The 22,576-nt window shown below is 33.2% G+C and overlaps 1 protein-coding gene across 40 annotated transcripts in view; it reads left to right on the top strand.

Annotated features, from left to right (window-relative positions):
• Positions 1–22,576, top strand: part of ZEB1 (zinc finger E-box binding homeobox 1) — a 189,670-nt gene that overhangs the window by 52,048 nt on the left and 115,046 nt on the right. For 10 of the 40 annotated variants that reach the window (XM_025396169.1, XM_025396183.1, XM_025396177.1 and 7 more), the window contains one exon: positions 14,683–14,825. The exons of 19 other annotated variants lie outside the window; for them this stretch is intronic. The gene's annotated coding sequence lies outside the window, so the exon portion shown is untranslated. Of the gene's footprint in view, positions 1–670; positions 827–2,459; positions 2,622–14,682; positions 14,826–15,292; positions 15,372–22,576 lie in introns of all 40 variants that reach the window. 11 more of the 40 variants (XM_025396157.1, XM_025396170.1, XM_025396160.1 and 8 more) reach the window with 5 other exon arrangements.

Genomic DNA, 22,576 nt, shown 5'->3' with positions numbered 1-22,576 from the left:
AACATTTGGGAATAATTTAATGTGTCTAATATTTAAGAACGATCAAAACAGACTGTACAACCCAATAATCATAAAGCCTATGGTCGAAAATCATATATAATTGACAGGCCCTATGAAGAGCAGCCGTAAGAATCAAGAGAAAAAGAGTCTAAATTGGAACAGAAAAGGAGCTGAGTCATTTTTGTACTATAATTAGAAGTTGGTAACCATAAATTTTGTCAAAAAGTATCATGATCAGGCAGGGTTACACTTCTTGTAGTATATAGTTTTGCAATTAGTTGATGATTTAATAAATATAAATATAGATGATACTGTCAGAGTGTTTCCAGACATTACAGTTAGCCTTTAGGTGAAGGCAGTGCTTGACAGAACCTAGGTTTGTGACTCCATAATTTATTATGTCATCTAATACCATCTTTATCATGTATTAATTTGGGTTATAGGATAATTGGGGTAACTTTTTGGTGAGGGATTGAGATTTTCTTAAAAGCATTTTCAGAAGATACTAGAATTTTATGGGATTCTTTTAATATAGCATGTCTTCTCAAATATAATATTAGGACTGTTTGAACAGGAGGTAAATCATGTTCACTTTATTTTCCAGTTTAGAATTATTGCTGTTATCAGTTGGTGGGTGTGGGAACAACTTAATAAAGTTTGGGTAATTTAGTTTTCAGTTTAAATTCTCAACTGGCAATTGGCCGAAAACTCCCATCTGAAGACATGATCATCCAAATGTCATTTTGTGATTTGGCTACTGTCTGCTTGATATAGGAAAGCACTATCAAGAAAGACTATTGGAGTGACTATCAAAAGGAAGTCAATGGTAAGAGTTTTCATTTAAATTCTGTGTGTGTGTGTGTGTGTGTCTGTGTGTAAAGCCTACCAATTTATTATATTTGAATTAAAATTTTAGAACTTTTAAAATCTAGGACATAATGACAAGTGTTTGAATTTTATATGTCTGTCACTTATATTTTAATAAAATATATGCAAAGAATGGTTTTATAGATAAGAGATTTTACATACTTAATGTTTATAAATAGTATAAAAGTATGGAAAATCAATTATATAGTTCATGTGTGGTTTAAAAATTCAATTTTTGTAGTTTTATTGTAGTTATTTAAGATAGTGTATTACAAATATTGCTTTACTAAAGTTTAACTTTTAAAAAATTTATACTAAACTGAGTTTTTCTGTTCAGTTTCATAAGTGCTTCTTAAAGTAGACAAGTTTTGCAGTAGTATGTTGAATGCTGTTTTGTTTTTTACTTTCATTGTAAAATAGGAAAGAAAAAAGTATAATATATGACAAAATCCATTTAGTTTAACAGTAATTCTTTAAAAGTGTGTAATTGCTGCTATACTTTGGTGGAAACTATTGAATTTTTAAGATTAGACATTTATACTGTATACCCAAAACAAAGTGGAGTAGCTGTTCATAATATGGTACAGAATCAAATTTTGGTGATAAAATCAGGCATCTCTCTCCTGCCTTACACATACTCCCACTGAGAAAATAATTTCTAAATTTGGTTACTTTTTCATATGCTTCAAATGACCTTAAATTTATATTTTTCTCCTGAATATATTTGATTCCTGCATATCCCTTTTTTTGGACGTCTGTGTCCAATCAGATCCATGATTAGTCACGTTAACTTTGGACAAGAATGGAGGTAGGATCTTAGCAAGTTTGAAATCTTTAAGATTGTTGTCTATCTGAGATTATTCCAGCGTGTCCATGGACATAGTAGTTTTGTGATAACAAGATGATGGCTGATGAAGATTAGCATATTAATAATATATTATAATTCTATTAACCATTCTATTGTCAAATGTGTGATTTTTGCGATTCACATAGTTGGAGTAATTTTTCATGCCCAATTAGAGATGTCAAAATTATGTTAATTGAATCTGGCCATGTTCTTAGCTGCTTTCTAGAGCTTAATAACAAACATATCAGGAAGAGCTCTTGTGACAAGCACCCAGCACAGCATCTGTCATTATGTAATCATTCCAATGTTTACAGTGAACTAAGTACTTGAGATGGCAACATTCATATTTTAGTCCATCTGTCTAGTAATTCATATTTGTATAGTCTGTCTACTATGTGTCATCCATTTAGGTAGATGCTGAGAATAAAATGGTGGGGTTAAAAACAGATATTCCCTAATTGTTACTGAACTTCCGGTGCCAATGGTAATTACAGTGTAGGTATAATTACACACCGCAGCTGGAACCAATACTGTGAAATGGCATAAGTTTCTACAAGGGTAGGAACAATAAAGTTAGTGTATAAATAAAGCATAGAACCTACACATTTATTTATTAGAGTGAATTGATAACTTGCTTTTCAACTTTTAAAGTTAATTCTATTAATATCTGCTAAGCTAGGCACTAGAAAGACTAAATTCTAACCATAGAGAAATACATTTTTATGCTGCTATTCTATTTTCTTAGATTTCTTAAGAATTTACAACAAAGCCCTGTCAAAGCAGCATGCTTATGTGAGAATTTCACTTATGGGAGAGTTCTTATAGGATTTCAAGAAGGAATGCCCTGAAGAGGGACACTGATTTCCTCAACTGAACTTAAAATTGTTACATGCAGACATTTTTAAAGGTAGTATACTTTTTTCCTTAATCAAGTCAACTTTATCTCTTTTTTAAAGAAGGGAATGTAACATTTATGTTTTTCATATACACACACGCAGAAGCATACATGTCGATTACGTTTTGGAAAATAAAATCCAAAGAGCATTTGGATATCTGAATGTTTACGCTTCATCTCTGCAGTGACTTACAAATTTAGCTTTTTTCTGGATATACTCAAAGTCACCAACCTGAGTTCAAGTATTCTGATTTGAAGGTCTCCACTTAGAGAACTAGGCAGTCCCCCTTGTCAGTGCTAGGAGAAAGATGTCCTTCCCATACCTTCCAGAGTGTCTTGAAGAAATACTCCTTCCTGGGTAACGTGCCTCAGAATGTACGTGATATTCATTTTTCTTTGACAGCTCTTTTTGGTTCTGTTTAAGTGACTTTGATGGGCTTACGATGCCCAGTGAAGAATTTGGTATTTAGCCCCAAAAAGATATTTAAAACACATAATTATGTAAATATTGCAGATGGAGGATGATACATAGCATTTCTTTTATTGAAACGAATTTGAAATAACTTCTTTCTAAAACAAAATTCTACCAATAGTCGTCAGTTTTTAACTATATAACTTCTCAATATAGGAAACAATCAATGTCTGATTGGCTGTGTATGTTGGAGTATAATGCCTTTTGTTTTGAATTTGGGAGTTTCTACTGTCAGAAGAAAGGAGATGTGAATTACAATGGTGTTAGAAGAAATGAATTGGAAGTTTGAATGAGAAAATTTTAAATAAAAGTTACTGTTTAAAGATATGGAAAGGAAAATAATGTTTTAGTTCAATATGAGAAAGAACCTCTTAAATGTAGAAAATAAAATGGGGTGTCTTTCTACATCCATTCTTAAAAATTTGGCAGAAGTTACAAAGAAGTTACAAAGAAGGAGTTCCTGCTGATATAAGTCACAAGGATTATTTAAAGGAAATTTATGTTACAGCTTGTAAAATCATGATATTGATAATTATTAATATGTAAAACTTTATGTGAAATAGGTATTACTAAAAATATTGAGCTACTATTTATAGTGAGATCATTATTTTTTAAGTAAATTTTTAGTAAATTTAACAGATAGAATAGCAAATCACATTTATTCATTCAACACATTCTTACCAACAACCTGTTATATGTCAGTCATTGCACTAGGCATGGCATAGTCATAAATATAAGACTGATGTGATTCCATAGGTCTTGCAGGGAACATAGACATTAAGCAAGTAATTATAATAAAGTATAGTGGCTTATGATATTATAAAAACAAAGCAGTCCTTTCTTAAGGATATCTTGAAATTGATCTGTAGTATATTAATTTTAATCCATTCATATTCCTCATGAAATGAGATTGTTCATTTTGATGTAAAAATTAGACTGACCTTCTTTACAGTTAGTAGAGACTGAAAAAGTCTTATTATTTGTATAGCTTATTTAAAATGAGAAACTGCTGTGGAAAAATCTGCAAGTTTCTGAGATACCAAGAAATGTGAATACGAGCAGAACAAGCACATAATGCCTGTCATGCATATTATATACATTATAAATGTCATTTAAGACAATTATATGGAGCAGTTTTACATTTAAAACTACCAAGTTGTAGTAGTTAAGAAGTTGGGCTCCAGAGTCATACTGGTTGGGTGTGAGTGTTAACTCTGACACTTACCAGCTTTTCAATCTTAGGAAAGCTGCATAACTCTACTGTGCTTCAGTTTCCTTACCTGTAAAATGGGGATAATAAGAGTATATATCTTGTGAAAAAATATATTATTTGATATATAAAAATGCTAAAAGAGTAGCATATGGAAAGTGCATAGAAAGGGCTCCAAATGTTGTTTTAGTTAATAATAACAATAATGATAATTTCTTCATCTTGAAAATATCCTACTTCATTCATAAAGTTGTGCCAACTGAAATAATTGCAGATGGTGCTTAAAATACATACAATATATATTTCAGGGTGGTATGTAAAGAGCTTTTATTATTACTGCTAAACAAAAAAAAAAGTCTGTGAAATTCTCATCTAAGCTTTGGGACCTCTGTAGCTGAATTTTAGCAGTCACTTAAAGGCTTTCTAGAGATGCCATCTAGAGATACTTTATAACCTAGTGCCTTTTTTTTTTTTTTTTTTTTTTTGCAATATAGAAATTTTTGTTTTCATTTTAAGATGCTGAATGAGAGAAAATTATTTCAATACAAGTATGGTTTCCCATGACCACAATTAGTTATAATGTAACCAGTCAACAGTTGTCTATTGAAAACCACTAGCTATTAATATAGTGTCGTGGTAGCCTAAAAGAATTACGCTATCATTCTACTTAGGCCCTAGGGAGACAAGAGCCATGTAAAGAATACTTAAAGCACAAAATCCGAGACCTAGTTCCTGCTGTGCCACTAATAAACAGAGTTATCTTAGATATACAAACCTGTAAAAATTATGAGGCCATCTTAGCATCTCAGTACCCTTATTATGTATGTCGTGTGTATACACACATGGCCATCCAATATTCCTTTTCCAAATTCAAATGAAAGGAATTCATTAGGGTTGTTTTAATTTCCAAATTTACTGAGTAAAAGAATTCTGTTCTAAAAATTATTTTGTATAATGCCTTCAAATTGAGTTTTACATGTACTATTTCAAGGCTTCTCAGATAGTCCCACATAAATTATCTAGTGTTTCTGCATCATTCTATGATCTTTTCATTAATGTCAAGTGTAATGTTTTTTAACTTCACAAGGGAAACATGAAATTCCTTTAGTGTGCCTCATTTTCAGACATTTTCTTGTTGATTAAAATTCCTTTTTTAAATAAAGTTTCAACATTTACTAAATAATTTTTTTACCTTTGAATTAACTTTTTATAAATGAATAATGACAGCAGTCATTACAAACTCTGCTGTTGGCAACACTAGAGGGCATTTCTAGTTCTTGAAATAGTGTCATGAGTTCTCAGAATAATTTACCAATTCATTAAACAGCAGACTAGCATTTTAAGGGAAAGGAACTAAAACAAGCACGATAGATATATTATACATATATATACTATGTATATATTATGAATAGATAATATAAATATATATAATATATACATTATATGATGTATGGATAATACATATATATTGGATGTATGTATACACATGTCTGCTTTACCAGATGTTCTCACTGAATCACTACTCCTCAAAAGGCGGGGGAGTATTTGTGATCTGCTCATTGAAGCACCACTGTATTATCCAGTTGTGTATTAGTGTCGTGGAGGTCTGTGCTCTGATAGGTTTAGCATCAAGTGAACATTGAGTAAAAAATGTGTATGTATATACTCATACATGCATACATACATACTCATCAGAAGTTAGTTGCTGTGATTATTGAACTACTAGATGCTAACATAGTCATAATTAGAATAATTTTTCAGATAAAATATGAGAGCTAAACTAGATGCCCTTTATAGGCTTAGTAGAAGATTTAAGAATACCTCTGTTTTGAATTACTGTATTTTAAATGTTAAAATATTTGCAAGGAGTTTGAATGCAAACATTTTTAGGAAAAGGATATAATTATATAATGTTAAATATATAATATTAAATATTAACATGCAATGATATGAAAGAAGACTGAAGTTTATAAGAAAATTCAATTAGCATAAAGAAAAACTTTTTTTTTTCCTGGGAGGATTTGCTTACTGTGGTGTATTGGGGAAAAAAATCTTACATATCATTAAGTAATCATTAACTCGGTAAAAGTAAAGTCAAGGACCAATGAAAATAACCTAATTGTTGTGAAAATAAGGTGACAAATAGACAATCCCATCTTACTCTGTAACATACTTTGTATAAGAGGGGATACATGATAACCACTAGAACAGTGGTGGATCTGCAGGTGGTAGGTACATAAGGGGTATAAGAAAGTCTTTCTAGTTCAAATGTATTTCTACCATGTACTTTACCCAGTAGAAATGCATTTACATTTTTAAGAGGAGCGTATAAATCCAAATATCTCTGTTGATACATATACTTATCATTTACTTAAATACCTGAGTACCTACTAAGTATAAAATACCCTGTTATTTTATGTTTAGCACAGTGAGGCTGTAACAGTTTATACTCCTATTATGTAGCTGAGACCAGTTGGTCTCTTTTAGAGAAGGGAGTATCAGTTAGTTACAGAAGGACTCATTTGAATCATGAGATAATTTGTGAGAATGCATACCCAAGTAATATGCTTTAATAAAATCAGAAGGTAGCATGCTTTTGTTGAGAAATGGAGGTAGGAAGGTATCAATATAAAATAACCTTCTTTGTATTGGTTCAATGTACCCCATAAACTGTCATCTCTTTTGTTTGTTTGTTTTGAGGGTACAAATTATTTCGTTTTCTGATACTCTCTTTCCTAAAGTGTTGTTGGACTGAAACTTAGCAAATTCTTCCCCCCCCATATATATGTATATACACACACACACATATATATACACATATATATGTATTCTTTCTACAAACACACAGAAATAGTATGTGCAAGTCAAATTTAATTTTAAGATGAATCTTTTAAAGCATGGGTGAATCTGTGCCAGTCACACACAGGGCAGTCTGTCATATCTTTTGCATCCTTGCTTTGTATTGGTTGTGAATGTTTGTTATGTAGTAGGGTAGGTAATTCCATTTTTACTTGTACTAGAATATATCTGGCTTAATAGATGATGTTCCAAAGGCTTGAATTAAAAAAAAAAAAAAAAAAAAACTTTAGTGTAAAAAATTTCAGACATACACTTAAGAGAGACTAGTGTAATAAACCCCATGGCCTAGAGTTAACAATCAGCAAAATTTTGCCACACTTGCTTCATCTACTGTCTTCTTTTTCCTTGACTATTTTTAAAGTAGATCCCAGACTTCAAGTCTTTTCACTCCTACATTCTTTCATATGCATTCTTTAAAAGAAGGAATTTTTCTTATATAACCACAATACCTTTATCACATCCAACAAAAAATTAACAATTAACTACTAACCACCTCATATTCTCTCTGTATTCGATTTCTCTGCTTTTGACTGAAAAATGTCATTTTTACGTTTAGATTGTTCTTTCAGAATCCAACCAAGATCTGTATAGCATTTGTTTGTTAGGACTGCTGTATAATTAAAAGGTCTTTTCTTTCCCACCATTTGTCTACCTCACTCACTCCCAAATCCCCTCCTTCCTCCTTCCCTCCCCTTTTCCCTTTCATGTGTTAATGACAAAACTGGGTAAACTATCCTGTAGAATATCCTCCATTCTGGATTTCTCTGTTGGCTTCTAACTTATTCCTGTAGCCTCTGAATTTCCTGTGAATTAAAAGTTGGCTTGAAAGACTTAATTAGTTTCAGGTTCGACTTTGGTTTAGGTGTTGAGGATGGAAGGCATGCAGGAATACTTCACACATGGAACTGTTTCTTTATACTGCATCACATCAAGGAGCATATGTCTGCTTGTCATACTTTTATGAATGCTAAAATTGGGCAGTGGTGCCAGCCCAATCTCTCTATTGAGAGTTTTCTACCAATCTTTTCTCCTGTGGGAAAAGTTACTGACTGTTCTTTGAATCAATTCTGTCATTAGGGTTTGCAAGAGAATGAATTTTTAAATCTGCCACCCCTTACACATTTATTAGCGGAAATTCTTCTATAAGAAGAAATTTCCTTCATAAATTACACCTTTTTGATATACCTGAAACAATGTATACTGGAAAGAAGCCTGGTGTCTTAAATATCATCTGTTAAATACCTAGTGTAATATTCCAAAGCTAACTTGAGATACTACAGGGACCACATAGCACCTTGAGTTCCCATTTTACATGTGACTCTGAGGACTTTCACAGAATAAAGACTTTTCTTATTTTAATGCAAATTGTCAGTATTAGGATAATTTTATGTAGTCAACATAAATACAGTGTTGGTCCTATAGGAGTTGGAGACCTTTTCCCAGTTTTATTTGGTCAAATACGTTATTTTGTGATGAACTAACTGTGAATGATGAGTTGAGCTTCAAAGAACATGATACTTCATTAAATCAACAAGCTGAATAGTATCATCTAACCAAAGCTGTAGAATGAATGGTAATAAACTTAAATTCAGGAACAAAACAATCACCATTTTTGTTACTAATTTGTCCACCCATCATCACTAACCCCATTTTTATTTAATACTTGTAATGAACAAAATCTGAAAAGGAAATAAAACTAAAATATTTCATTTGTAGATGACATGATTGATTACCTAGAAAAATCTACAGTAGTCAGCTCTAAAATCATTTATTAAATAATAAAAATTTAATAAAGTACCAAATATCCCATTCTGAACTGCAACAAACAAGATGTAATATCTAGCAATACATTTGAGGGAGATATTAGATCTTTGGAAAATAAGTTAACATCCAGTGTATTTGAAACAATTTTAAGATTCAAATAAAAGGAGAGAAACTGTTTCTAAATCAAGAATATTGGCAAATTATTTGACTAAAAGTAATTTACAGATTTTTGGGTTGAATCTCTAACTTCCAAAATTTCTAGTGACTTATTTTATAGTGATTCTGTAATGAGAAGTCTTGTCCTACTAAATATCAGAAGGTTTTAAAGCAAGAGTGTCTAAAACCATGACAATGATGCAAGAATAGGTGTGTTACCCAGATTCCAGAAGAGACCTCTCTGTCCTTTGGAGATTTAAGTATAAATTTTCTGGCTGGGCCCAGTGGCTCACGCTTGTAATCCCAGCACTTTGGGAGGCCAAGGAGGTCAGATCATTGAGATCAGGAGTTCAAGACCGGCCTGGCCAACCTGATAAAACCCTATCTCTACTAAAAATAGAGAAATTAGCTGGGTGTAGGTGGTGCACGCCTGTAGTTTCAGCTACTCGGGAGGCTGAGACAGAAGAGTCACTTGACCCCAGGTGGCAGGGGTTGCAGTGAGATGAGATTGTGCCATTGCACTCCAGACTGGGCGACAGTGAGACTCTGTCTCAAAAAAAAAAAAAAAAAAAATGTTAATTTCATTTGAAGCCTGACTTCATGGCCAGTGAGAGTGAAGAGACATGGCCTGCATCCCATGACACATGCAAATCCCTGTGGCTGACTCAGACCTCAGTTTCTCTGCTTCTGCTTGCATGCCACCTTGGTTTCTGCCAATGTCAATACATATGTGAAACCAGCCCCTTTACTAGTTTCAAACATTTAACATTTTGTGAGTTAAGAAATCCTGAATAGGTGATAGACCAGCAAATTATTTTCTTAATTTTAGAGTAGAACATGCTATCTACGTTCATTCTTTTCTTCTACTCATACTTCCCTGAATTAATACAACTGTTTTCTTAAGAGGAATACTGAAAAAATCAGCTTGTTTTCATTTTGTAAAACATAGATTACTGAAGGACTATGAGGAATACAAAATTTGTCCCATCTGTTAACATACATAATAACTAAATGTGTGACAAAATATTCTTTCCTAAGAGAGGGGCACTTAAAGGATATTTGTTCAGTGGTGTTGGATAGTACTATTCAGTGATACACCTCAAAACTAATTAGACAAAAATCATCCATAGGAATTAGAAAAGGTAGCAGAGAGAATACCTTTACATCTCGTATTTGAAGAATTAGTAGAACTCACCCAGAAGATACTTGAATATTAAAAATTTGTGTTGGACCAAAATATTATGATTAAAAGGATAATAGAAAATTGTGGAAACTACATTAAAAATTATAGGGAAAGTGATAATGGCTATAAGTTATATATTGTTGTAAATATGCAAGTTTAGATATCAAGATTCTGAAACATAAATGAGAAATGAATGTGACAGATTAAGAATATGAAAATAAAGACATGAATAATAAATAAATATGGGGTTTTTTTCATTGTATTAAAGGACATCAATTTTTAAAAAGAGAAATCTAATATTTGCAAGTAAGCAGTGCTAACAGACCCTTTTGGGAAATAATGCAGGAATACATGCTGAGAGTCACAATAATGTTTAGAAATATCATAATAACATATTAGGAAATACTGTGCTAATTATCAATCTCTCATATATATATATATATATAGAAAATTCCCAGCTTAAAGACTAATTATAGCACAGCAACATAAAATATTACATTTAAATGATTATTTTTGGAGACTATAGAACAGCACTGTTCAGGAGAGCTTTGTGGTGATAGAAATATTCTATGATTGCACTGTCCAACATGGTAGCCATTTGCCACATGTGGCTACTGAGCCCTTAAAATGTGGCTAAGGCAACTGAGAAACTGAATTTTTAATTTAATGTTAATTATTTAAATTTAAATAGATAAATGGGACTAGTGGCCACAAGTTTAGATAGTGTAGTTCCAGAAATAAGGAGAAATGTTTGATATAAGTGAAAATAAAATAGTAAATTTATATGCCATGATTACAAGTATGTACATAACTAGATGTACATATGGAAAGTGATAGTCACAATTAAAATATTTCTGTTAGAATTGAAGGAAATAAGTGATTTTTTTTTAAATGCTAAATTTTTAAAAGGTTACATGACAATAATGTAACACTTTAGCACTGCACTGGTACTGTTCAGTATGGTAGCCACCAGCCTGATGTGCAATTTAAATTTATATCTGTTTAGGTAAAAATATAAATTCAGTACTTTAGTCACACTAGCCACATTCCAAATGGGCAGTAGTCATATATGGCTAATGTTTACCTTTTCGAACAATGAAGCTATAGAACAATTTTACCATTGTCAAAAATTCTATTGTACAGTGTTGTAGAAAGAACTGGTAAAAGGAATATACTGGAATAAGTCACTGATAGTTTATTAGTGAGTAGTTTCTAAGGGCACATGAGAATTAAAACTGGAAATTAGATTCAATAAAAAGTATAAAGGAAGAGTATCATAAGATCCTACTCCTGTAACCTAGATTAGTGCCTTTTGTTTTTTTTTTTTTTTAGAGTTTCACTCTGTCGCCCAGGCTGGAGTGCAGTAGCGTCATTTCAGCTCACTGCAGCCTCACCACCTCCTGTATTCAAGTGATTGTCCTGCCTCAGCTACCCAGGTAGCTGGAATTACAGGCATGTTCCACCACTCCTGACTAATTTTTGTACTTTTAGTTGAGACGGGGTTTCTCCATGTTCCCCAGGCTGGTCTGGAATTCCTGAGTTCAAGTGATTCACTTGCCTTGGCCTCCCAAAGTGCTGGGATTACAGGCTTGAGCCACTGCGCCTGGCCTACACCAGTGCTCCTTGAAGAATGGGCTATGAACTGGTGCTGGTTTGTTAATCAATCCATGACTAAATGCTTACTCTCAATTTCTGTATTGGTTTAGAAACTCTTATAGTCATGTCATATTTCTGTCATTCAGACACATCACCTGTCTCCCTGGTTGAAGTGCAGGCCAGTAGTTTTAACTCAGTTGCCTGGAGAGTTTTATGTTGAGTGAGCTGAGTATAGTCATAATGGTAGTCCATGAACATGGGTCCCCAGTGGGAAGAAAACAGTCCTTCACTACAGATTGCATGAGAAACACTGGCCAGCATTAAAGAAGGAAAGTAGATTGCTCAGGGAAGTTTTGTAGGGAACTTAAAGTGAGATGTTAGTATGGCTTAGTAGTCTGTATTTGCAGGTGAAATGAAAAATTCAGCATGAAATCTCTGAATGTGGTAAACTTAGACTTCATCCTCTGAGGTGGAAATGAGGCAAGGGATCCGTTATCCACAGCATGAGTAAGTTTCTAGTCAGTTCCTCTGTCTTGGGAGTTTGTTTTCCCTTTTCGCCCTTGTTGGCCTGGGAGATTCAACCAGCTAGCAGTCTTTTCCTTTCAGTAGGATTTCCAACTTTGTGTTGGCCTTTACCCCGTTTTAGCTCTTTTTGTCATATTATCTGCACTTAGTACTTGGTAACCGTTTTCACCCCTTCCCCCAGAGTTAGTTCAGAGGTTTACAGGATGTTGAAAATAGGAAAATTGTTTTTAAATTAAGTGAGTTTTTGTGTACACTTATTTCTTTAGCCTAAAGTTTTGTTTTAAGTCTCTTTTTTTCACATTTAAACCTGATTCCCCAAGACAAGATATAAAATTGAATTATGTGTGAAATGTGGAAAGGTTTTTACTGCCTGTAATCAAACCATAATCTGTCCATTAAAGCATTATTTTAGTGATGAAGGGTGGACATACATCCCAAGTTTACTACCTGTTTTCTTACTGTGGTTTTGACCATACAGCAAATGATATCTTCTACTCTGAAATGAAATGCACCATACACATTGTCCAGTATGTTTTGAGTTTTAATTCTGCATTTTCAGATTTTGGGGTCAAATGGAATCAAGTACTTTATAAATAGCTGTTTCTTCTGATTCTTTTGGCCTTACATATTAGATTTTTTAAAGTATACACATTCAGTCCTTCATCAGTACCATTAATCTGATGTTGATTTTAGCATTTCTTCTTTTTTTTTTTTTTTGAGATGGAGTCTTGCTCTGTCACCCAGGCTGGAATGCAGTGGCACAATCTCGGCTCACTGCAACCTCCGCCTCCCGGGTTCAAGCAATTCTCCTGCCTTAGCCTCCCAAGTGGCTGGGATTACAGGTGCTTGCCACCACGCCCAGCTAATTTTTGTATGTTTAGTAGAGATGGGGTTCACCATGTTGCCCAGGCTGGTCTTGAACTCCCGACCTTGTAATCCACCCGCCTCGGCCTCTCAAAGTGCTGGAATTACAGGCGTGAGCCACCACACCCTACCAGTGTTTCTTCTTTTTCTCCCTAATTTATCAGATTTGGAAACAGTTGGAAAACATTTAAAGGAAATAAGTCTCTGTGTTTTTAATAATAGTTTAAGTTAAAGGAAAACAAATGAATAAGATTCTGTTTATTGCAGTCAGACAAAATGTACATATTAAAATACGTAAGAAAATCATACTTATAGAATAGCATCCTCTGATTTCAATTTAATATTATGGTAATGATTTACTTAGGCAGAATTATATCTATAGACAACCATTTTATCACTTGATTTATATTGCTCTACACTCTGGACAAAAACTGTTAATACTAAAGCATTAAGAAGGTGTATTACTTTTCATCTGTATTAATATTCTTCTTCTGATATTTGGTATTTAATAATATATTTTAAAGTACTCTGCATGATTTCCTGATCTTAAAGCATTCCATTCCTTTCAAGGAGTTTGGATCATAATAATTTATTTATAGTATTTACTCATTCATATTTTAGGATATGGCATTTTAAAATATTGTATTCCTAACAGTTATTTAATATATAATTAAACATTTATATTAGTATTATTTTGTATAACATATTTTCAAGCTCCTCAGAACATTTGTAGGCTTTTGTTTCATTTTATGTAAGTTTCACCTTAAGAATATTGACTGATTGGTTAATATTCTTCTTAATAATCAAAATTTTTTTAAATGCTTACTATGTACCAGGACCTATTTAAGGTACTACAGATAGTGTGTCAAAAAACAAAGCCAGACTTCCTTTCCTCATGGAGTTTTATATTCTAGTAGATTGATTCTACTGTTGATTCATACTAAATTAATGTATTGATTATAGTAGAGTAATTTATTGATTCTGTGGCATTTAACACAATTCAAAGGGCTACTTTTCTGTTAGTTGTTAGGAAATAGCGTATGCCATTATATTGGAAATACAAAGGGAGGACAGAATTTCTGCTGGCTCTAACTCATTGCTTTTTAATGAGTTTAGCTGTATATATATTTTTTTAAACGGAATTTATAACTATGATCATTTGGCAGCCTACAGTTTTTCTGTATTTTTTTTCAACTTCTCAACTTCCCAGTGATGGGGATAGACATTGAACTAGTCACTTAAGGTTTTGGGTCTAAGGAGTAATATATGAAACATGCAGTATTTAGAGGAGATATTTTTGTGAATGAAGAGAATGTGATTTTAAGCATACTGATGATTTCATCTAATTTCTGTTCTCAAAACTTCATTTTGTAATATGGAAAGATAAGCTTGATCCTAATAGTATGATCTCAGTATAATCTTTTACTCTTCTCTCCTCCCTCAGGACAACCTTAAACTTCCACCACAAGAGGAATATAAAGAGGTCCCTCCTGCACCAAGAAAGATCTGCAGATCTTTTTCAGTGTTCTTGGAGGTGTGGGGTGTGAGAACTTGATCAGTTTGTGTCAGCCACCTTGTTCTCTAAAGGTAAGCACTGTGTAGTGAGTGCGCACTCGTGGGCCCAGGCTCCTAACCTAAGACTGGTTTTGGAATGCTCCATCGAGGGTGTGAGACCTTCAGATGTTCTCACAGAAGGGAGACCCAGACAGCTACCTGTGAATAGGACATCACACATTCATCAAGAGGTGCTTTTCGTTATTTAGAAGTGAAGCATGCCCTGTGGAGGTATGGATATTTTTGTTTTGTTTTACTTAAAAAAAAAAAATCCCAGTCATAATAAAACCTGTTTCTAGTTTAGTCTGCCTTTATATTCAGTTAATAACTGCTGGGGTTAATCAAGAATTTTTTTGTATGTCTTGAGATATGGATTAAGAATTTTGAAACAATGACACCATTTAGGCCCTCTAGTGACATAATAGTTTCAGTTGATAGAACCAGCTTTGAAGAATTACTTTTCATGATCTTTTTGAAGCTGTATCTTATCTTTACTTCAGGGAAAGCCCCTCAAACCATTTTGTATTCTGTATTACACTTCAGAAAGTGTGGAAGCAAAGGCCGTCTAATCTTTAAAAGGTATGTAATCATAAAATTTTTTATGTCAGATCTTAATTGAAAAAGATTACTTAAAACTTGAAAAAATTACTTAAAATTGGCAATTTCTTTTTCATCTTACAACTTCTTCCTGTCTTCAGGAAATGAAGAATAAATATGTTGGTTCTATCAGGGAAACCTTATGAAGGATAAACAAATTAATGTCTGTGCTTTACTTCCAAATTCTAACATCAGAAAACCTTATTGTTCACTTATATAATCTATAGATGTCTCTCAAAATGACCAGTCTTAAATTAAAATGTCATTTGGATATCATTAATTGACTATGGGGAAGAACAAAAGCATGCTGATTTCAAAAATGTCATTAATATTAGCATTAGGTCAGTCTTAGACAAGAATACTTTGAATAACAAGAGACTAAATGTCTAGTAAAACATTTTAGATTGTAATTCCCAGTATTCTGTAGTATTAACAATGAAGACTTAAAGTACTGATGAAGAAATTAAATATGTCCATTTCATTTCATTCATCTTTTCTTAAAGCTCTTAAAGTGATCCTGAAGACTTTAGTTCTACAAAATGTGAACAACTTATGGACCATTAAATTGGAGAGTAATCTGCTGATTTTTGTCTAGCAACTCTGCCTCTGATGCAGGATAATTTTTTTGTCTTTTCAAAACCGTTGTTCTTCCTATATCTGTATAATAAAAGATATTAAAGAGAAGAAATACTTGTGTGTTTACTGTTAGAATGAGGAAGAAATGCAAACTGGACCTTTTTGAAAAACCTTGAGAACCAATTTACTTTTTTTGTATGTAAATGATTGAGGAGTTAGAACTAGTCTTGGTTATTATAACTGCAGGTAAACTTAAAAGATTTAAATCTTCAAAACAGATTATCATGTAGGTTTTATTAGAAAAGAAATATAGATTATTGGGTGTATAGAGATAACCTATATATACGTACAGTTTTTTTGAATTTTTATTTGCAAGAGCATGCTAAATATCTTAGCCTTCATAACAGCATAGAATGGACAAATGTGTTATCTCTTTTAGCCAGTTGAGAAAACACTTTGAATTAAATCTCCAACCTAATGAAAATTGTAAGGTGGGTTATAGAAATAACTAAACAGGTTATTATTTCTTAACCAAACTAAAGATTTATTCTAACTAAAATACTTGTAATCTCCCCAAACATACTTCTTTGTAGGATGTATAAATAAAATGGGGACCTATGAGATCTATGAGATTTTGCCCTCTGTAACTACAGTATCAAAAATAAGATCATTTCCTAATAATTCTTATTAATAACTTATCCATCTCAATTCATAGTAGGTGACAAAATCAACTATTGTTCTATGATTTTGATCATGTGTAGGAGGGAAAACCCAAAATAATGGTACTGAGGGCTTCTTCCATTAAAACTAATATCTGGGAGAAGATTTGATTTTCATGTGTACATATACACATACCCATATTAGAGTTTATTTCTCTTTTTAATCATGTAAGAATGATTTGTCAAAGATCAGGTTTCTGATTTGTCTTTCGTGGGTATCAGTATGCCACATTTTGTTTTTGTTTTTGAAGTGTTCCTAGCCACTTCATGCTAGTCCCTACTAGAAATTTTGTTCCCCTGGCATGATCATGCTCTTTACCTACTCTGATAGCTGGAGGGAGGTGAGAGAAGCAGTCTTATGTGTTTACCAATACTGAATTTTTTTAGAAATGGGACAACAAAGAAATTCTAGCCTTTGGAGGCATCTGGACCAGCACTATACGGTACAAAGATAATTTGAGCCATAAATAGAAGCCGCATATGTAATTTTAAGTTCTTAATGGCCATTTAAGAAAATAGAGGCAAAATTAGTTTTCATTACATTTTATTTCACCCAATAGACACAAAAATATTATTTCAACATATAATTAATAGAATGTTTTATAAGATTTTTTTCATACTCAGCATTCAAAGTCCATTTTATACTCATAGCACATCTTATGTTGGACTAGCCACAGTTCAAGTGCTCAATAGCCACACGTGGCTAGTAGTTACCATATTCCACAGTTCAGATCTAGACAATGAGTGGAATTCTCATTTTAGCCTCATACATGCTAAAATCCACTGGATGACCCTGCGAACTCCCCTTGTTTAGAGTTTCCAAATTTAGCAGAAGGAAAAAAACAAAACAAAACAGGATGTCCAGTGTAATTTGAATTTCAAGTAAATAACAAATAATGGCTTAGTGTAATTATGTCCCATGCTATATTTGGGGCAAACTTTTACCAAAAAAGTTATTGCTTATTCGAAATTCAAATTTGACTGGGTGTCCTGTATTTTATCTGACAACCTTCTCTGGTTTAACTTGAGAAGAAGACATCATCAGGCTGCCTGATCTTGGAGGACTAGAAAATAGAGCATGACTTCCTCTGCACAGGATTTTAATAACCCTCCAAAAATCAGCCTGTAAAGTAGAAAATATCTGTAGCCCATTTCTTCCTAATGATCTAGTACGTTTAAGACAGAAGAGGGGTCAAATGACAAGGATTTAGTCCATACATATTTAAACATTTTAAATCTAAATTATTACATTAACGTGTAAGGTTTACGAAATTTTATAATTTGAATGATTACTTGAATTTATAAAATGTAGATCATCTAACAGCACATTGCTGCTATCATTTCTCTTGAAAACTAATTCTCCCTTGGCAGTAACCATAGCAGTTTTCAGGGTTTTGGCCATTTCAAGGTATTTTCCTACCATTGGTTTCCATTGCATCTGTCACATAAATCTCTGGTAGTCAAGCATTAACACAAAATACAAGGCTACTGAATGCCAGGATTAGGCCTACTTTGTTACAAGTATTTAAGTACTTGTAATTCTTTGCTCTGGTGTTGACCATTGGATCCTGACCAGTTCAACAGTTGGTCTCCTAAGAGCTTCTTTTACAGAGGAACATCTTTCCATTTTCATTCCTTAACATTTTTAATGTATTAATTTTAGTACTATTTTTGAAGCGTACAATCACCTCCTTAGTAGTGTGGATCTGCCCTCCTTAAGCGCTACAGAAGAGACTATTTGTCTCGAAAGATAGTCATTGCACCACCTCCCTCTCCCTCCAGAGAATACTTTTCCTTCACAAAGTGCATGACTCTAGGTGACGGGTTTACATTATTATTTATGTAGGCAGGTGGATGCCAACTGCCAATGCAGAGTGGCATAATTTAGCAGTTCCAAAGTTAAGCTATGGCGCATTCCAAATCCATTCACGCTTAGGAGAATGTACCCAAGAGTGTGGGGATGTTTTCAATTACTGCATTTCCTTCAGAGAACAAGAACTACAGGTAAGTTTTTGTGTGTGTATGTGTGATCCAATAATTATTTTTAAATAAGAAATGTCAGAATCTGAAAATATTGCCCCTCCCCCAAAACAGTCACCTGAAAGGTCTCAAATATAGCTTTCAGTATATAATATTATTTCCTCACTCCAAGAGGGAAGGAATTGGAGCTGGTGGTGATGGTGGAGTTGGGATGAGGAAGACAATTTACTGTCATTTGAAAGCTGTGAATGTCACACATTTTCATGTCTAGAAATATCCTGGGTTTATGTAAGAATCTGATTTTGCCTAACCTCTAATGTCTCAGGTATGAATTATTTTGTCAGATTAACACATCTATATATAAATAAGGTGTTCAGCCTTTCTTAGCTAATGTCTTCAACAGCAATGAGTAAACTAATGAGTTGTGTCTGCGTTTTCACTTTTATTCTCAAGACTGACTTCCTTTTGTTTAAAGGCTTTTGCCTTATTTCTGAAACCATAATTTAAAGCTACAAAAGACCTGAAATATAATCTAGTACCCTTTTTACCTGGGGATCCTTGGATGGATTTCAGAGATTCTGCGAATCCCCTAAAATTACAGTCATATTTTGTATACATGTGTTTTTACTGGGGAGAATGTCCATAATTTTCACCATATTCTCAGAGGATTTCATAACAAAAAAATTGGTCAACAACCACTGTGATCTAGTCTAATGTGTTCATTTTACTGATAAACTGAAGTTTAAAGAATTTAAGTAACTTATCTTCATTCATTTGAAAAGTAATACTTGTGAAAAGTTTATTTCTTTAAAATTCATACTGATTTTTAAAAGAAATATACATTTACCTTCAATTAATTAAACTTGAAAATACCAACCTAAATGGGAGCGTCAGTTTGCTAATGGTTTCTTCTGTTCTGCCCTTTGAGTGAACTCTACTAGTTAACATTAAAATGGCCTTCCAATAAAGTACGAGACTATGTGATAAGTTCTTGAAGATAGATTAAAAAGAAAACGAATTATCCATTATAATTTAAATCCCTTTTTCTCTTTTTAAATTCTGTCTCCAAAACTAAAACTCAAGAAAATAGGTGAATAATGTTATTTTTGTATTTCTAGAATATTAAAAAAGTAGGTAATTGCCTTAATAAACATTACACTGGGCATTATTGGGACAGTTTTGGTTCTGAACCCTAGTTAAAGAAATTCTCCAGTAGCCTGTGTACACTTCATGTTGTTTTTCAGTGATTAGGGCGTTTTTAGGTCTTTTTGATCTTAAGATGCTTTTAATATTATAGTAGGACTTTAGAAATGGTAAGTAAGCAAGTTCTGTATTAATTAGCAAAACTAATACCTTTTTCTCAAATTAAAGGAAATACCATTTTTCTTTTTCTTTTCTTGGTACTAACCAGTAAAATCTGTCTAGTTTAAAATCTAGTGCATTTATGCCATAAATTGAATATTAGAATAAAAAGCAATTTAGAGGATGATAAACAAGACAATTATTTTCTGAAAGGAGTAGAAAAAAAGTAAGGCAACTTGGAACACTACATATATATAAATGTAAAATATGTTACTATACTTTTATATAGATATTATATATCCATATATATATATATTTTTCTTTTTTCTTTTTTTTTGAGACAAGGTCTCACTCTGTCACCCAGCCTAGAGTGCAGTGGCACAACCACCGCTCACTGGAACCTCAGCCTCTGAGGCTCAAGCCATCCTCCTGTCTCAGCCTCCCAAGTAGCCAGAACCACAGGTGTGCACCAAGATGCTGAGCTAATTTTTCTGTGTTTTTTGTTGAGACAGGGGTCTCGTCATGTTGCCCAGGCTGGTCTCAAACTCCTGAGCTCAAGCGATCCTCCCACCTTGGTCTCCCAAAGAGCTGAGACTGTCAGGCATGAGCCACCGTGCCCAGCTGTACTATTTATATTTTTTATTTAAATTAAATTATGCTTAAAGATTCTAAAATGCATAGTATAAAACTCATTATAGAAAATGATACTGGCTTCTGAAACATTATAGTTTTGGTTTTGTTTTTATTCCTTTGGACATTTTCACTCAAGGTAATTATCACTCTATGCTTTTCTGCCATTATAAAAAGTGACCAGATTTTGCTTTTTTATCCAGGAAGAACAGTTTGTGAATGCCACTTGATAGGCCACCTGTGTTATTTTCCATGGGTAATTCTAACAAATAAAAAGTTATATTTTTACTTTGTATTCATCCAATTATTTTATGTTTAATTTAGAAAAGCTTAAAATATTCTTAGGAATGTTTGCAAATATTTGTAAAATAGTTTTTTTCAAAAAAGTTGAGGTAGACAGATATTAAATATTTTTGTGACTTCTCATTAAAAGAAACTGAAGCAATTAGTTGACCTCACTCAATTCATTAAAACAGTACTGGGTTCTTGGTTTTCATGACATTGAAAATAATTCAACATTTGTGTAGACAGTGACTAAAAGTTTATGATTTTGTTTCAAGAGTTTTATTGCCATAGATTATTTTTTAAAATAGAATTTTCAAATACATTTAAGAACCATTAAAAGTGACTTCTCCCTGTGCTTGAGAGATATATGGATGGCTTATCTTTTGTGTATAAACAATTTAATGTTTAACTTTTATTTCCTTTAAGTTTGCATATCAAACACTCTCAGCAATCTAATCATTTATACTGGAGTAGTTAGACTTTGAAACTGCCACAGCTACCTGCCATGTCCTTGTATAGGATATAAGTAAATATATTCAGTCATCAAATCTATAGAGAACTGTGAGAATAGAGTGGTAAACAAAACACATTGCCTGCCCTCACAGCTAAAGAGGAGTGATGGTGGGAAGATGGAGGTGATGAGAACCCAATCTGGGGTCAGAAAACAAAACTACAATCTATTTCAGGTTGCACAAATGACATTTTAACTGAATCTGAGGCACATTAGATTTAAACCAAATGAGAAGGCAAGGTGGTGTTTTGAGCTGAGGGCACAGCAGATGTGAGAGTCATAAAGGAAGAAGAAGAACAAAACACATTCAAGATAAAAGACATGGAGAGAGGGAAAGATGACACTGTATGGTGAAATATCTTGCAAGTCAGTATTAGATATTAGCCTTTGGGCTTTAGCTTGAGAACAGTGGGAAGACATTGACCATCAGATTTGTATTTTTTCTAAAATTTTTTATTAATACCTAATACATCTAGAAGTGTGAGCATACTGCTTTATGAATTTTCACAGACATGAAAATTCGTGATGAACACCCAAATGAAGAAAAATAACAATACCAGCATCCTAAAAGTTCCCCTTCATTTTCCTTCCAGTCAGTCCTGTCTCTTGCCCACCAAGGAGACATCTTGCCTGACTTCTCGCTGTATATGGAGGGTATTGCCTACATTATACTTTATATAAATAGGGGCATACAATGTGTATTCACTTGGGTGAAAGAAGCATTATGATTATGAGATTTGTCCATATTGTTGACTATGATTGCTAATCGTTCACATAGCTGTGTAATGTTCCGTCGTATGCATGTACCACAGATTTGCATTTTTCTGAGATTGCTGAATCTGCATCATGAAGGATGGAAGGGTGTGAATTTAGTAAACTTCACAGTAAATCTAGGAAAGAGATACTGGGGCTTGACTAGTGTGGTGACAATGAGGATGAAGAGAAGTGGGCATATAGTGAGATATTTACAAGTTAGAACTTATAGGATGTGGGGATTAATTGGATGAGGGAATGAAGAATCAGATACACCAGAGATAACTCCTGGGTCCTGACTTGGGCAGGGGTTAATGGCAGTGCCCTTCATTAAGTCCAAATACTAGAGAGGAAGTGGATTGTTGCTCATGCTTTAGTAATAGAGGGGATTAACGAATTCAATTTCTGATACAGTTAAGTCACCTGTGAAA

This window comes from Theropithecus gelada, chromosome 9 (genome assembly GCF_003255815.1).
Source record: "Theropithecus gelada isolate Dixy chromosome 9, Tgel_1.0, whole genome shotgun sequence".
Lineage (NCBI taxonomy): Eukaryota > Metazoa > Chordata > Mammalia > Primates > Cercopithecidae > Theropithecus > Theropithecus gelada.
Note: the sequence above shows the minus strand (reverse complement) of the source record. Positions and strands in the feature narration are given on the sequence as shown.